This window comes from Natrix helvetica (assembly GCF_964273705.1).
Source record: "Natrix helvetica genome assembly, chromosome: 13".
Classification (NCBI taxonomy): Eukaryota; Metazoa; Chordata; class Lepidosauria; order Squamata; family Natricidae; genus Natrix; species Natrix helvetica.
This window is the reverse complement of record NC_138557.1, coordinates 7,312,434-7,329,953: the sequence shown is the minus strand read 5'-3', so window position 1 is coordinate 7,329,953 and position 17,520 is coordinate 7,312,434. Positions and strand designations below refer to the sequence as shown.

Sequence of the window (17,520 nt, the reverse complement as noted above, 5' to 3'; positions counted from 1 at the left end):
GCTGTCTGCAAGGAGTATCAATCCTTCCATTCCCCACCATCCAGTCAGAGCTGAAGAAGCTTCTTGGATGAGAAGCGAAACGTCTTCAAAGAAACAACCGAGAAAGTCCAGTTGTCTCTTGGGGAAAAAAAGCACCTTTGAGACTTCTTCGTTTTGATATTCAACAAGGGGAGGATCAGCCCATTAAAGTAAAGGTAAAGGTTCCCCTCGCACATATGTGCTAGTCGCTCCCGACTCTAGGGGGGTCATCTCCATCTCAAAGCCGAAGAGGCAGCGCTGTCCAAAGACGTCTCCGTGGTCATGTGGCGGGCATGACTCAACGCCGAAGGCGCACGGAACGCTGTTCCCTTCCCACCAAAGGTGGTTCCTATTTTTCTACTTGCATTTTTTACGTGCTTTCGAACTGCTAGGTTGGCAGAAGCTGGGACAAGTCACGGGAGCTCACTCCGTTACGCGCCGCTAGGGATTTGAACCGCCAAACTTTCCGATCGACAAGCTCAGCGTCTTAGCCACTGAGCCACCGCGGCCCATTCAGCCCATTGTAGGGAGTTTAATCGAACAGAGGTGAGATCTATTTAAACATTTATGGGGGGACGCTTTGAAGGAAGAGTAGACTTCATTCTTGCTAAGCGTTGAGCGATGGGGTCATGATCGACAGCTTTTGCAAGCGTAGGGGTGTCCAGAGTGAATTGGACTCCAGTTTCCCCTTCAGCTTTCCCACCGCTTCTCTTTTGGACCTTTTGAGTCTCTCTGAACAGAAAACCTCTCTGTTAAAGGGGGGGGGGCGATGAACACCGGTGCATTTTCATTTTGAAGTCTTTGCCAAGCTTACTTCCAATTTTTTTATTATTATTATTTTTTTAAGGAGGATGAAAAGAATGGCCCGAAGGGGTCCACTTATTTTGATGCTGAGCGAAACCTTTTGTTAACATGCTTCCCCCCCTCCCCCCGCAAAAAAAATCGACAGTAGAAGTTCAGGCAAAGAGGTGGAAAGTTTCTGCTCTGGAAAGCTTTTTCCCGCCCCTCCCCTTTGCTCATCGTTAATAATTCCACTTCAAAGGAACGATGAATGTCAAACTGCCTTAACATCAAAGCAGAATGATTCATCAATGAATGGGTGGTTTTGGGCCTTACAAGATCGGGGATGAATGGCAGAGAGAGATGAAAACTGTCCCCTGTTGCTTCTTCTGGCTGCTCTGGCTTGGGAGGAAAAGTGAGCAACAGCAGAGGGGAGAGGGGAGGGGGAGGGGAGGATGGGTTAAAATAAATAGCTCGATAATGCTCACTGCAAGTACGGTTATGGGAAATGTCATTCTGAGAAATCTGGAAGGCGAGGAGAGCGATTCTGGCTGCAAAGGGAACGATCACCGTAAGAGCTATAAAAACTCTCACTGGAAATGGAAACTTTCTTCTTTCTTTCTTTCTTTCTTTCTTTCTTTCTTTCTTTCTTTCTTTCTTTCTTTCTTTCTTTCTTTCTTTCTTCTTTCTTCCTCCTTCCACCTTCCTCCTTCTGCCCATCCTTCTTTTTTTCCTTCCTTCGATTTTCACTTGGTTCCATTCCTTCCTTCCTTCCTTCTTTTCTTTCTTTCTTTCTTTCTTTTCTTTCTTTCTTTCTTTCTTTTCTTTCTTTCTACACCTTCCTCCTTCTGCCCATCCTTCTTTTTGTCCTTCCTTCCTTTGATTTTCACTTGGTTCCATTCCTTCCTTCCTTCATTCTTTCTTTCATTCATTCTCTTTCTTTTCCTTTCTTTCTTTCCTCCTTCCTTCTTCTATCCCTCCTTCCTTTGATTTTCACTTAGTTCCATTCCTTCTTTCTTTTTTCCCCTTTCTTTCTTCTTCTTTTTCTCCTTCCTTTGATTTTTTCCTCTTTCTTTCTTCCTTCCTTCTTTTCTTCTTTCTTTTCCTTCCTCCCTTCCTTCCTTCCTTCTTTCTCCCTCCTTCTCTTGATGTGTTTTTCAACTTTGAATTTTTTTTTTAAAAATGTGTGAACTTCACCTCCCAGAATCCCCCAGCCTACATGAGGAATGGCTGGCTGGGGAATTCTGGGCATTGCAATCCAGACAATTTAAGAGCAGAAAGGGCTGCTCTGGGGCAAAAGAGACCCCTCCCTGTTTCGGGAAAGGACTGCTGCTTGGAAGGTGGTTTGTTCAATTGGGCGATGGATCTTTCGACGGGGCAGGATCTTTTCAGGGGATCACTTCAATGCCACTGTTGTTGACGGCTTCTTGTCGTCTCACAGAGACTTGGATCCTCAGGACAAACTCGATGGCTGCCTATAGGGCGTGGTCCTTGCAGGGGTCCCAGGTCAAAGGTCACCGCTTTGAGGTTCCGGGTTGCGGGGTTCCCTGGGGTGGTTCCGAGACAGCCTGGGGAAGTGGGTGGTCGCTCGTCGATGATTGGTTTTGGTGACAGATTCCCCTGCTGGTTGGAAATCCCTAAAAATGGAAACAAAGGCGCCATGAGCAAACATTGATAAAGGTGCTTCACACAACCAGCCTCTTTTCCCACCATAGATCACAGAATCATTGGGCTGGAAGGGATCTCAGAGGCCTTCTACTTTAACCTCCTATTCAAGGCAGGAGCCCTTATATTATCTTCATGTAACCACCCCCATAATCCCTTGTGCGGGTTGGAATCTGGGTAACTGAGTGGAGCTAGCAAAGTGATTTCATGGCCGGATGCCCTTCCCTGTTGCCAATGGGGAGTTTTGTTCAGCAGATATATTCTCAGCGTGGCCAGCGAGAGAAATGTCTGCCTCTAGCTAGGATTGAACTCACAAGCCTCCTGGTTGTGAGGCGAGAGCTCCGCCTCTAGGCCACCGCACCAGTCCTGCAGGAGCCCTTATAACAACCTAGTCCAGGGGCCTGCAACTTGCGGCTCTGGAGCCACGTGTGGCCCTTTCATCCCTCTGCTGCAGCTCTCTTGTCACTCAAAAGATGCGTCACAACAGCCAGTGTGTGACATCCGCCGGCAACCCATTTATTGAGCTTTTCGACCCCTCTTTTTTTGGGGGGGGAGGAAGTTCAAAATGTTTTTGTGGTACGTGGAAATAAAGATTTGTTTTTGTTTTGTCTGTAGCAGTTCATGGATTACATAAACGCAATACACTATCGGTTTTTCTTTATGCATAGCATAAAGGTAAAATAATATATGCAGTGTTATCTTCATTTTAGATGTCAAAAGGGTTTTGTGGCTCGAGTTTTTTTTTGTTAAAACCTCCAGCCATGAAGCACCCACAACCCCAGGAGGCAAACTACTCCGACACGTTTGCGGGTGGACGTTTGCAAAGCAGCTGGCCCATTCAGCTCAGTGGACTGGTTCTGATGGAGCATGAAACACAAATGTTACCAAAGCAAGGCTTAGCTAATTTTGGGGAAGCCATGCTCATAAACCGCATTCATCGATAAACAAGTGTTATGGGATTCTCATGATAATCCAGGAGCAGAAGAGCTTACCAGCTGCTCCTTCATTTCAAACAGATTGACAGTCAACGGAGGGGCAAACTCCGAGACAGCTTTGGGAGTTCTTTTTCTCCCCCCAATGGCTTTATGGATCTTCACGATTCACAGTTAAAAGAACTAGGAACAGACTAGGTAAAGGTTCCCCTCGCACATACGTGCTAGTCGTTCCCGACTCTAGGGGGCGGTGCTCATCTCCGTTTCAAAGCCCAAGAGCCAGCGCTGTCCAAAGACGTCTCCGTGGTCATGTGGCTGGCATGACTCAACGCTGAAGGCGCACGGAACGCTGTTCCCTTCCCACCAAAGGTGGCTCCTATTTTTCTACTTGCATTTCTTACTAAGAAGCAACTGGACTTTCTTGCTTCTTTTTTTTTTTCAAAACATTTCAATGAGAGAGGGGGGAAGGGAGGGAGTGAAGGAGAGAGAGGGAGGGAGGGAGAGAAGGAAGGAGAGAGAGTGAGAAGGAGGGAAAGGAAGGGAGGGAGAGAGGGAAGGAGAGGGAGGGAAGGAGAGAGGGGGGAAGGAGAGAGAGGAAGGAAGGGAGATGGAGGGAGGGAGAGAGAGGGAAGGAGAGGGAGGAGGGAGAGGGAGGGAAGGAGAGAGAGAAAGGGAAGGAGAGGGAGGAGGGAGAGGGAGGGAAGGAAAGAGAGGGGGAGAGAGAGGGAGGGAGAGAGGGAGGGAAGGAGAGAGAGAAAGGGAAGGAGAGGGAGGAGGGAGAGGGAGGGAAGGAGAGAGAGGGAGGGAGAGAGGGAGGGAAGGAGAAAGGATGGAGGAAGGGAAGGAGAGGGAGGGAAGTAGAGAGAGAGGAGGGAGAGAGAGGGAGGGAAGGAGAGAGAGAGGGAGGGAGAGAAAGAGGGAGAAAGAGGGAGGGAGAGAGAGGGAGGGAAGGAGAGAGAGAGAGGGAGGGAATGAGAGGGAGGTGACATTACCAGGCAACCAGATGGCGCCTTGATTGGACCATGTGACTGATTGTTTGGGAAAAGGAGAAAAACATTTACTTTTAATTAGGTGAAACCCGCCTTCAGAATCGATTTTCACCAGAACTGTGCCAATACGGTATAGCCAATAAAACCATCCTTTGAGGAATCTACCATCTACCTCAGAGTTTTGTTTGCCAGGGGTCTATTACTTGGGACCCCGACAGCTTTTTGGATGAGAAGCAAAATGTTTTCTTCCTCTTCCTCATGGAAACCAAATAGGCCAGTTGCCTTTTGAAGCGGGGGGGTGAGGGGGGGGGAGACACCTTTAAGACACCTTCGGCGTGAAATCTGGAGCTTCCATTCCCGGATTTTTAAAAGTAGACACACCGCCAACGCAACCCGTTCAAGGCACTGCGTGTTACCGCCTGGGTCTGCCTTAAAATCCTAAAAGTTATGTTCTCGTGTAATGGGGTTGAAAGCGATTCTTTGATGCAAAACGATTGCTGCTTCCACCTCAGTTCCTCCCCCTGGGGTTGTAAAATAAATTGAAATAAAGCAAAGTCTCCGTCGTCCTCAGCGTTATGACATTGGCTCTTTATAGCAGGAATGTATATTTGGGCTGACATCCTTGATTGCTCCTTTGGACTCGGGGCTACAGGACTGAAGAGGACAGGCCATTTTTCTCCCACCTCACCAGGGAGTAAACCAATATTAAAGACAACGTAGAGAGGATGCTCTCCATCACTATCCTTTTATCTCCAGATCTGCTCCTCTTGAGCAGAAAAGCTCAAGGTGCTTTTTTCAAGAGGCAACTGGACTTTGTTTTTCTTTAAAGGTGTTTCTCTTCTCATCCAAGAAGCTTCTTCAGCTCTGACTGGATAGTGGGAGGAGGGAAGGACTTGGATGAAAGGATGCAAAGGACCAGCGGTCTACAAGGAATATGAATCCTTCCATTCTCCCACTATCCTGTCAGAGCTCAAGAAGCTTCTTGGATGATAGGTGAAACATCTTCAAAGAAAAAAAAAAGTCCAGTTGCCACCTTTGGGAGAAGAGTATTTGATAAACAGATAATCAAGGACGCGTGTCCTGATTCAAACTCTCCTACACCAAGAGATTTCTTTCGATTTCCCAAAGGTATGGGATCCTCCTGAAGATATGACTAAAGAAGGAGGTAATATTGATCAAGGCGATCCAACCAGTCAGTCCTGGAGGAGATCAACCCTGAGTGCTCTTTAGAAGGCCAGATCCTGAAGAGGAAACTCCGATACTTTGGCCACCTAATGAGAAGGAAGGACTCCCTGGAGAAGACAAAAGAAGGGGACGGCAGAGAATGAGGTGGCTGGATGGAGTCACTGAAGCAGTCAGCATGAGCTTCAATGGACTCCAGAGGATGGTAGAGGACAGGAAGGCCTGGAGGAACGTTGTCCATGGGGTCGCGATGGGTCGGACACGACTTCACAACTAACAACAACAATAATAAAGGAATGTAAAGAGAGAGAGAGAGAGAGAAGGCATAGTGGAGAAGAGGAGAAAGGAGGAGGAGGAGGAGGAGGAAGAAGGAGGAGAGGAAGAAGGGGTAGGGGAAGGGGAAGGGGAAGGGGAAGAAGAAGAAGAAGAAGAGGAGGAGGAGGAGGAGGAGGAGGAGGAGGAGGAGGAGGAGGAGGAGGAGGAGGAGGAGGAGGAGGAGGAGGAGGAGGAGGAGGAGGCAGAGAATGAGGGGGCTGGATGGAGTCACTGAAGCAGTCGGCGTGAGCTTAAATGGACTCCAGAGGATGGTAGAGGACAGGAAGGCCTGGAGGAACGTTGTCCATGGGATCACAATGGGTTGGACACAACTTCGCAACTAACAACAAATATCGAACAAGACTGGACAGGTAAAGCTAATGTTGAGATGGCATGTTGCAATGGCTTGGGTAATCCTAGGTCTATTTTGAAGTAGCCACAATGAACTGGGACATTTTTATGTAGCCAAGAGACTCTGGGGTTAAAAAAAAACCCACCAAAGCCAAAACCAAAAAGCAGGGATTGAGTAAGAGGCAAAAATCTGAGGTCCAGAAAGGAAAGTAATTTGCACAACACCCACTGCTCTTCTTCAATACAGCAGCTCCTCCTGCTGGCAAATTCAAAGAACAACCTTCACACTGACCCACAGGGGAAGTTCTCACTTAGCTTGGAAGAAAGCCAATATTTAATTATGCCATTTCAATCACAATAATGAAGGAGCGAGGAAAGTTCTATGTGGTGCAGAATGGAACTTCCACACAATGGAAAGCTAGAATTCCATTGAGGGACAAAGAAGAACCAAGATCTACACCTCTAGATGTAGGGTAGATAAAGGTAAAGGTTCCCCTCGCACATATGTGCTAGTCGTTCCCGACTCTAGGGGGTGTGGGGGTTGCTGCTAGCTCCATTCAGTTGCCGTTTTAAAGCCAAAGAGCCAGCGCTGCCCAAAGACGTCTCCGTGGTCATGTGGCCGGCATGACTAAACACCGAAGGTACACGGAACGCTGTTACCTTCCCACCAAAGGTGGTCCCTATTTTTCTACTTGCATTTCTTACGTGCTTTCGAATTGCTAGGTTGGACAAGTAACAGGAGCTCACTCCATTACGCGGCACTAGGGATTCGAACCGGAGAACTGCTGACCTTTCTGATTGACAAGTTCAGCATCTTAGCCACTGAGCCTCCAAGGCGCCGGTCCCTGGCCTTGCACTCCCGCAGGTCTTCCCTCTGCTTGGAAAGCCTATGCTCCTAGTCCTCAGTGAGGTGCGTCTGCTGAGACTCCTTCTACGTCAGATCCAATTTGAACTGAGCTGTTTTGTCAACTTTTTCTCCTGGTGGATGCTTAGCTCCAGCAGCTGCTTCCTGTTGGGGCCCTAAGGAGCCCGGGTGGGCAGGTGAGGAGTAGCTGGGAGGGGAGGGAGCGAGGCACCCCTCAATGTGAGTGACACCGAGTTGGTCACGCCCACCCAGTCACATGACCACCTAGCCACACCCACCCACCCAGTTATTAGGCAGATCATATGAGTGCTCCATGGGATTTAAAATTATGAATTTAGTGGTCTCTTGAGGTCCCAAAGGTTGGGGACCCCTGTCCTACACAGCCCTCGATTTCTATTTGAACGGAACTTTATCGCTACTGTGAGATGTCCACCATGCCTAAACAAGACCTCGGCAGAAAATAAACCCTCCCGAAGAAACAGTTACTAGAACCGAACGGTATTTTCAGCTGCCAATATCCAAACCTGCTTCCATGGAAACAAAATGCTATCTGGGCAAAAAAATAAGATAAAAAGCGTTAAAAACACATACATTCATTTGAAGGTTGTTAAAACGAGACCCCCTGTGTTTTTATCTATCAGCTCTCGCGACACACCGTTTTCTCCAGGAAATCGGGGAGGGGGGGGATCTGTCAACCTTCACACCCACCACCTCTGTCAAGTTCCCCACCACAGCTTCCTTGGCAAGCAGGAAAGGTAAACGGCCTGTGAAAAGTCAGCAAAATGCTTACTGTATTTTTCAGAGTATAAGACACTTTCCCGACCCCTAAAAGAAGGTGAAAATTTAGGTGCGTCTTATACACTGAATGTAGCCGAATGTACACCCCAGCTGCCGGTCCCCACCCTTTCAACTCTTCCTCCCAGCAATGTGCCTCCTTGCAGCAAACAGCAAACAGTCTGTTTCAGCTTCAGCACAGCCTGATTAGCGCAAGCAGCTGATGGTCGGTTGGATCAGCCTCCCAGCCAGTTGTTTCAGGCTGCAGAGATTGCCATAGCCCAGGGGTCAGCAACCTTAAACACTCAAAGAGCCATTTGGACCTGTCTCCCACAGAAAAAAATATTCCGGGAGCCACAAAACCCTTTTGACATCTAAAATGAAGATAGCACTGCATATATTCCTTTTTACCTTTATGCTATGTATAAAAAAACTATAGTGTGTTGCATTTATGAAATCAATTAACTGCTACAGAGAAAACAAATTTTTATTTCTGCAAGCAACAAAGATATTTTGAACTCCACAAAAAAGGATGGGTCGAAAACCTCAATAAATTGCGTGCAGACGGATATCATACATTGGCATTTGTGACACATATTTTGAGTGACAGGGAGCCGCAGCAGAGGGATGAAACAGCCACATGTGGCTCCAGAGCCGCAGGTTGCAGACCCCTGCCATAGCCTATTGCTACCTCCACGCGCCCCATTTTTGGCCTCCGCGCACCCCATTTTCCACCCATTCCAATCCCGGCCACCTGGAACAGGTGGAAAATGGGGCGCCCAGAGGCTCAAGGTCGGACTCGGCCTTCCATCCTTCCGAGGTGGGTAAAATGAGGACCCAGATTGTTGGGAAAAATAGGCTGACTCTGTAAACTGCTTAGAGAGGGCTGTAAAGCACTGTAAAGCGGCATATAAGTCTAAGTGCTAGTGCAATTTTGCAATTTTGCTATAACTGAGCCCAAGCCCATTCCAGGTGTGATTTCACTTGCCCAGCTGCATTTGTACCAGAGATGAAATCCAGGTATTTTGTTCTTCCTTTCTCCTAAAAATGAACCTCTTTCCCTGTTTTTTTCTCTCCAGCAACTGAAGGGAGGAATACAGCTGACCTAATTATAACTGCCATCACCATTTCCCATCATTACCATCCTTGCCATCTCAAGGTTTCCTAAAGTGAAGAATTGTTTTTTTCCTGCCGCTTGTAAGCTTTTGAAGGGGATTGCAAACTTTGGGCTGGTCTCAATAAACATTCTGTTAAAAAGAAGAAAAGAAAGGAAAGAAGGAAAAGCTATGGTTTTCACCACAGTGGCTTTTTGTGATCTGGACCACAGAATGTTCTTGGAGATAGGGATTCCAGGTTTCAGCTGCTGAACAAAAATGACAGCTAGAGATATTTTCTCTTCTTACAATTAAGCTGCGGAAAGGCAGGAAAACCCGGAGTGCATTTTTGCAGGACTGGACTCAACATTTGGTTGATCCAACACTGAGGTGTCTGGTTAACACTCTGTGTATGCAGACTGCTTTAGCCATTCTTTTATGCCTGGAAAAATCTTGAGGTTCCAGTCAAATACTTTTTAAAAAATAAAGTGATTCCGCTGAGTGCAAAATCTTTGCATTCCTGGATTGAAACAATTATTTGCAAGTGAGGTTTGCTTTCAAATATCCCAAAATGCAGAAGTCCGAGACAAAAATAAAAGGTAAAGGTTCCCCTTGCACCAGTGTGCTAGTCGTTCCCGACTCTAGGGGGCGGTGCTCCTCTCCGTTTCAAAGCCGAAGAGCCAGTCTTGTCCGAAAACATCTCCGTGGTCATGTGGCCGGCATGACTAAACGCCGAAGATGCACGAAACACTGTTACCTTCCCACCAAAGGTGGTTCCTATTTTTCTACTTGCATTTTTTACGCGCTTTCGAACTGCTAGGTTGGCAGAAGCTGGGACAAGTCACGAGGGCTCACTGTCAGGCCTGCAGCCATCTTTTCTTTTGGATCTTTGGCCTGCCACACTTTCTAATATTCTACTATGCATTTTTCTATCGTGGGGAAATGGGAGGGGGGGATTGTAGGGGTTAGATGCTCTGTAGCCATAACAAAATTCTTTCCAGAAAGCCAAGGTCGTCCTTTGTCTCTGCCCCTCTGCACCTGACCGGAATTGGATGGGTGGAACTGCCAGCATGGCAGTGGGAGATTGGACCACGTGATGGGACTTGTGGGTGTAGGGGCAAGATCTTGAACTTTCAACTGGGTGGGAAAAAAACGGGAAGCTTTCAGATGCCAACATGGTTCTCTTAATAAATTGGAACTTTGAGCAATACTTTGCCTTGGACTCTGATTTACTTTTGGATGCTGTTGGGAACCCCGACACTCACTCTGTTATGCAGCGCTAGGGATTTGAACCGCCAACCTTTCTGATCGACAAGAACCGCCGCCTCTTTCCTGGTATAAAGGACCCCTCAATTCATATTGCAGTTAGCTATTTAACTCCATACAGAATTCCATAGTGCTTGAGATGCTGTTATGGCACAGAAAACTCTAGGGAAGTTCTGGGAGGCAGTTTTCAGATACACCTCTGGAAAAGCACCTTTTTTTCTTCCACACAAATAGAATCACTGAGCAGAGAAGTTTTGGGAAGCTTTTTGCAGGTATAAATTATTGTTGACACAGTAACCAGAGAAGGTTTGAAGAAACCCCGAAGACAGACGTGTGTTGAATTAATTATAAACGGAATATTCCTTCGGCAGAGTCCCCAGGGACAATAATCTTTCTCTCTCCCTCTCCCTCTTTTACAAAATTTGTTGTTTTTTTTTGTAAGTTGAAATGGCAACTTTTTAAAAAGTTCCTCCTTAAAATAAAACAGCGAACGCTGATAAAAATATGATGGTAAGATTCTGACAGCGTGATTCAAAGACCTTGTGGGGTTCTTAAGTCATCCTGCGTGATACCAGGATAATCAACTTTCCACTGACGTGATGAGAGAGAAAAGGTTACGGATTCTGTAAACAAGGAAGAGATATGCATGCTTTCACGCTGACACATGAATGCGTTTTTCAATCAAAAGCATTTTTGGAAGAGGCTTCGAATCTCATCTAATCTACCCAAGTTTTCCATGAAGGTTTGAACCTGAGCAAAGCAGAATATATTCTGCGTTCTTCTCCTCTAACTATAGAAAGGACTTGTTTCTAGTGGGATCCCAATTAAGGAATTTCTGTGTGAGAAGGGAATGCTGCTTGCCTCCAGAATAGAATAGAATAACAGAGTTGGAAGGAACCTTAAAAGGTCTTCTAGTCTAACCCCCTGCCTAGGCAGGAAACTCTACACCACTTCAGACAATCGGTTATCCAACATCTTTTTAAAGACTCCCAGTGTTGGAGCATTTATAAATTCTGGAGGCAAGTTGTTCCATTGATTAATTGTTCTCACTGTCAGGAAGTTTCTCCTCAGTTCTAAGTTGCTTCTCTCCTTGATTAGTTTCCACCCATTGCTTCTTGTTCTACCCTTAAGTGCCTTGAAGAATAGTTTGACTCCCTCTTCTTTGGGGCAGCCCCTGAGATATTGGAACAGTGCTATCATGTATCCCCTAGTCCTTTTTTTCATTAAACTAGACATACCCAGTTCCTGCAACCGTTCTTCATATGTCTTAGGCTCCTAATCATCTTTGTTGCTCTTCTCTGCACTCTTTCTAGAGTCTCAACATGTTTTCTACATCGTGGCGACCAAAACTGGATGCCGTATTCCAAGTGTGGCCTTACCAAGGCCTTATAAAGTGGTATTAACCCTTCACGCGATCTTGATTCTATCCCTCTGTTGATGCAGCCTAGAACTGTGTTGGCTTTCTTGGCAGCTGCTGCGCACGGCTGGCTCCTATTTAAATGGTTGTCCACTAGGGCTCCAAGAAGTTGTGGTTGCTCCAACAATTGAGGTTGTGAAAGGGGAGATTGGACAACCATTAGTCTGCAAGGGGAAAGGATCTCCTGCTTGAGCAGAGGGTTGGACTAGAAGACCTCCAAGGTCCCTTCTCTGTTATTCCATTCTTTCTAAAAGGTCTCCTTTTCGGTTAAGATTGCCAGAAAGGTGGCAGGGATGAGTACGTTGAATAAATTCTGAAAGGCCAACAAGACCATAGAAGGTCGACTTGTTCAAAGGATCCTGCAGAACTGGAAAGAGGAGGCCACAGCTACTTCTTGGGAGCCAATAGCTTCCTTCAATTTTTACTGCCGTGAGAAGCTTTTCTTATTAAAACTCAAAGAAAAGAGAGGAGCTGCATTTGTTCTTCTAAGCAATGAGGAGAAGACAGTCTCTGTAGGACTCCGCCTTCTTCTCCTCCCTCTCCTTCTCCTTTCTTCTCCTCCTCCTTTCTCCTACTCCTCCTTTCTTCTTCTCCTTTCTCCTTCTCCTCCCTTTCTTCTCCTCCTTTCTCCTCCTTTCTTCTTCTCCTCCTTTTTCCTTCTCCTCCCTCTTTCTTCTTCTCTTCCTTTCTCTTTCTCCTCCTTTCTCCTTCACCTCCTCCTCTTCCTTCTTCTCTTCCTTTTCTTTAATTGGTGGCATCAATTAAAGGAACCCAGCATTCATTGTCTCCCTTTCTCCTTTTTTTTTTTAAGTAAAATGCTACCAGCAGCATTCTGGAGGTTTTCTTCAGGAGCTTTCCCAGGGGACTATTTCTAACTATGACTTTTTTTTTCTTTCTTCCCCAAAATAACAGATGCCTCCAGGACTGCTGCGGTTCTCAAAACTAAAATTGACATCTCAGGCGCAAAAAAAAGGTAGAAGTTTGGGTAGCGTTGCCAATTTTTCTCGTTCCGTCGTCCCAGCCAGCGTTAAAATTATTCTTGGCTGGCGTGTTTATTCAACGTTTCTGAATTTAGAGACTGCGCTCTTAATATTCTTCCCCTCGTTTCTCACACTCCACTTGCCTGGCTGCAAAAATCGGCTTGCGAGTTCCGTGGCAAAAACCACTTTTGCTAGAAATTAATCTGCCTTCCTCGTTTTAGGGCACAGAAAATATTACGGTAACAAGGTTATTCGAGGCCTCGGCTAATGAAGTTACTCTGCGGTTTTAGAAAGCATTTATAATAATTAAAACCCCCATATTCTCTAAGAACTCATTTGCTGTTAATCGTAGCTCTGTTTCATCCCCCCCCCTTTCTGCTTAAATATTCTCTCTGCTCTGCTGTTCATTTAAAAGGACTCTCTAAAGTTTTGGAGAGCGTTTCCAATAACTTTAATGGGCTTTTGGATAAACTTTCTAATTAACCCTAAAGAAGAAAGATACCCTGGGCATATTTCATTTTAGACTTGGTAAATGTTAGCCGGGGGGAAACTGTTCACGTTCCAAAGACCAATTTCTGTATTGCTTTTGCTAATCTCATTGCAAGTCCTTTGCTGAACACGCACTCGGTGGCTTAGCTCTTACAATGGGTTACTTATGTGAAATAGTAAACCTAAAGATGTAGATACTCTAGAAAGAGGGCAGAGAAGAGCAACAAAGATGATTAGGGGACTGGAGGCTAAAACATATGAAGAACGGTTGCAGGAACTGGGTATGTCTAATTTAATAAAAAGAAGGACTAGGGGAGACATGATAGCAGTCTTCCAATATCTCAGGGGTTGCCCCAAAGAAGAGGGAGTCAAACTATTCTCCAAGGCACTTAAGGGTAGAACAAGAAGCAATGGGTGGAAATTAATCAAGGAGAGAAGCAACTTAGAATGGAGGAGAAATTTCCTGACTGTTAGAACAATTAATCAGTGGAACAGCTTGCCTCCAGAAGTTGTGAATGCCCCAACACTGGAAGTCTTTAAGGAGATGTTGGATAGCCATTTGTCTGAAACAATATAGGGTTTCCTGCCTAGGCAGAGGGTTGGACTAGAAGACCTCCAAGGTCCCTTCCAACTCTGCTATTGTATTGTATTGTATAAGGTTGGTGATCAGGAAAACCAACTGATGGCCAGTATGATGGGCTTGAATACAACCCGGGGTGAAATGATACCGGTTCGGAGCAGTTCGCACAAACCAGGAGTAAAAAAAGCCACCAATTCGCCCGAAATATTCTCTTCTATTGAGTAGCTATCCATCAGCTTAATTAAAGCACTACCCATCATACATGCACTTAAATATATTACAACACAATACAATTTTACAACAAGACTTCCAAAATTGCTGCTGCTTCATTTCTCTTAATGGCATCAATTAAAGGAGCCCAGTATGCATTTCCGGGACTTACGCGAAGCCTTCAGATTCTGCCCTCCGCAGGCCCTCCACAGAGTGGTTAAATTGCAACTTTTTTTTTTTTTAAATGGGACCAAAACAGAAAGTTATGAAATACCTGGGGAGTGATCAAATTACCTATTCCGTTAATTTAATGTTAATGAAACGACTTGGGGAGCCGCTGTATGAACGTCGTCATTCATTTTCATCTGAATGAAAATTAAATTACATCAAATTAAATTTAGATTTGGGTTCACTCGCTTTGGGGATTATCCACATCACCGCCACATGCTAAATTATTCCATACTAGCTGATAACCGGGGGTTGCCCGGGTATTTATTCATAGGGGGGAAATGTCCAGGCCAATCGTAATTTCTAATGTTGGATTTTTCCCTCTTACCGGAGGGAGCCCCCTTATGGAGTACTGTGAAGCTGTTATCATGGCAAATCCATTGCACGGTACAGTAGAAGCCATTTTACAGCAGTACAGTAGAAGCCATTTTAAGGCACAGCAGGCTGTAGCTAACAGAACACACACTGTTACCCCCCACAGTATTTGTTTCCAGAGAGTAAGTCATCTGTGTACCAAGTTTGGTTGAAATTGCTCGAGGAGCTCCAGAGTTATGCTGGTGCACACATGCACAGAACGATAGATAGATAGATAGATAGATAGATAGATAGATGGATGGATGGATGGATGGATGGATGGATGGATGGATGGATGGATGGATGGATGGATGGATGGATGGATGGATAGATATAGGTAGGTAGGTAGATGATAGATAGATAGATAGATAGATAGATAGATAGATAGATAGATAGATAGATAGATAGATAGATAGATAGATATAGATGTAGGTAGGTAGGTAGGTAGATGATAGATAGATAGATAGATAGGTAGGTAGGTAGGTAGGTAGGTAGATATAGATGTAGGTAGGTAGGTAGGTAGGTGGGTGGGTGGGTGGGTGGGTGGATGGATGGATATAGATGTAGATAGGTAGGTAGGTAGGTAGGTAGATAGGTAGATGATAGATAGATAGATAGATAGATAGATAGATAGATAGATAGATAGATAGATTCTGAATGAATAAGATGCCATTTCCAATGTGCTTAATTTCAATTCCTATCTCAAAATCTATAATACATTTATTGAAGCTTTCTTTGGGGGCCACAATTGCTTGCAGCGAGTAAGTTTCATTCTGCTGGAAACAATCCCCCGAATATTTTTGGAATCCAAATTCAACTCTCTGTCTTTATGAGCATTTTTTTTTACTCCCACTGGTATAACTTCATCTGTCATGAACTAATACAAATAGTGCCCCGAGCTTATTCATTTTGAAGGTTTACTGAGAGGAGCGGAAGGAGCTGGCATTCCATCTTAAATCTTTAACTATCTCCAATTATCTCTATCTGTAAGGGGATATGGGTAACTCCTCGACTTACGAACACAGCCCGAGCCCAAAACATCTGTTGCTAAGGGGGACATTGGGTAAGCAAGTTTTGCCCCCATTTTTACAACCTTTCTTGCTGTCGTTCTTAAGTGAATCACTTCAGTTAGTAACCTGGTTGCTAAGTGAATCTGGCTTCCCTGTTGGCTTGTCAGAAGGTCGCAAAAGAGGGATCATGCAACCCTGGGACACAGCAACTGTCTGTTGTGGCCCCCCAGAGGCCAGCGGAGCTGGTGGCAGATTCAGACAATGAGGAGGTTGGGGAGGAACACGGGCCAGTCCTGGAGTCTGGGGAAAGCTCTGATGAGGGCTCTGTGTCGGAGGCAGAGAGGGGGCCAGGGCCGTATGCCAGTTATCAGCTGCCTTCGGAGTCAGACATCAGTGAGGCAGACAAACAGCGGGAGCCTGTTCCCAGTGTGCGCATGCGTAGAGCGGCCAGACGAAGGTCTTATCAGGCTTGGAGAATGGCCAGGCTGATATGTTTCAGGTACCACAATACTTGGCAAGAATACAGGAATGAACTAATTGTCTCCTGCAAACTCCATCTATCAGCTACCTTTGGAGTCGGATATCAGTAGGGCAGAAGAACAGCTGGAGCCTGTTCCCGATTTGTGCATGCGCAGAGCTGCCAAGAGAAGGGAACAGCTAAGGAACAAGGGTCATCTCGGGAGGAAAGCCACAGGTGGATTAGTGAATGTCCCCTCCCATAGGGAATAAAGAGGAGCGAAAGGGGAGTGGAGTTTTCAGGAGGCAATGAGTTCAATTCATTCGGGTGAAGATCTGTTCCTGACTTCTTGCCGGGTAATTGCTGCTACAGCGTGGACTTTTGAAGACATCGGTTGGCCATTCTCCAAGCCTGATCACGGTCTGCAGTTGTGAAACCTCATGAAAGACTGTTTCACGGGACTTTGCTGGAGAGGAATTCCCTTTGAACTAAATAAAAGAGGTTTTATCGGGACGAGGAGTCGGCTTCCTGCTCTTGGGAAGCCTCGGTCAGAGCACCGTCATAAATATGAGTCAATCGCCAAGTTTCCAAATCTTGATCACGGGACCAAGTGTGAAAAAACAGTCACAGGTCACTTTCTGGTGTACTGTTACTTCACTAAACGAACAGTGTAAATAGAGGGCTACCTGTATATCATCCTGCATGCCAGCTTGGCTGAAGCAGCTTTCCATAGGCAGGGCAGCCAAAGTATTCTGCTTTTGAAACTTTTAGTTTAGTAGCTAATTGATAGCAATAGAAGACGCGGCCACATTCTGCCCTTGGGAATTTCCCCGTCTTTTACACATCTAACATTTCACAAGGCGTTGGGGATTGTTCTTATTATTCTTATTTTTAAATGGGCCTTGGACGGCTAGCTATTTTCTTTCAGCAAACTCTGGGCAATGTATGTCTTAGGGATTTCATGCCCTTTTTAAAAAAAAGTTAGGGATGGATTGATGGGTTTTATTCTGCTCTTTTGTTTATTTTGTTGTTTTGCCTTGAGAAGGTGGCATAAAAGTGGAGAAAAATAAAATAAAAATGACTTTGGGGATTTATTTTACACTGGCAAACAAACTTGTAGGCAGTATCTTTGAATGGTTTAAATTTCCTTCTTTCCTTCCTTTCTCCCTCCCTCCCTTCCTCCATCCCTTCCATCTTTCTTCCTTCCTCCATTCCATTCCATCTTCCTCCCTCCATCCCTTTCATCTTCCTTCCTTCTTTCTTTTCTTCCTTTCTCCATCCATTCCATCTTCCTCCCTTTCTCCATCCCCTCCAACCACTCACCCTTCCTTCTTTCCTCCCTCCCTCCCTTCCATCTTCCTTCCTTCCTCTATTCCATTCCATCTTCCTCCCTCCCTCCCTCCCTTCCATCTTCCTTCCTTAATTCCTCCCTTCCTTTCTCCATCCCCTCCACCCACCCTTCCATCTTTCCTCCCTCCCTCCATCCCTTCCATCTTCCTTCCTTCCTCCATTCCATTCCATTTTCCTCCCTCCATCCCTTTCATCTTCCTTCCTTCTTTCTTTT

The 17,520-nt window shown here is 45.7% G+C and overlaps 1 protein-coding gene and 1 long non-coding RNA gene across 2 annotated transcripts in view; both read right to left on the bottom strand.

Moving 5' to 3' along the window:
* Positions 1-17,520, bottom strand: part of SNX29 (sorting nexin 29) — a 146,720-nt gene that overhangs the window by 40,003 nt on the left and 89,197 nt on the right. The window lies entirely within an intron of this gene.
* On the bottom strand, positions 1,405-2,291 carry LOC309398767. Its single transcript, XR_014176438.1, has 2 exons — positions 1,635-2,291; positions 1,405-1,596 (listed from the first exon to the last, which is right to left on the bottom strand). It is a non-coding gene; the product is annotated as an uncharacterized lncRNA (long non-coding RNA).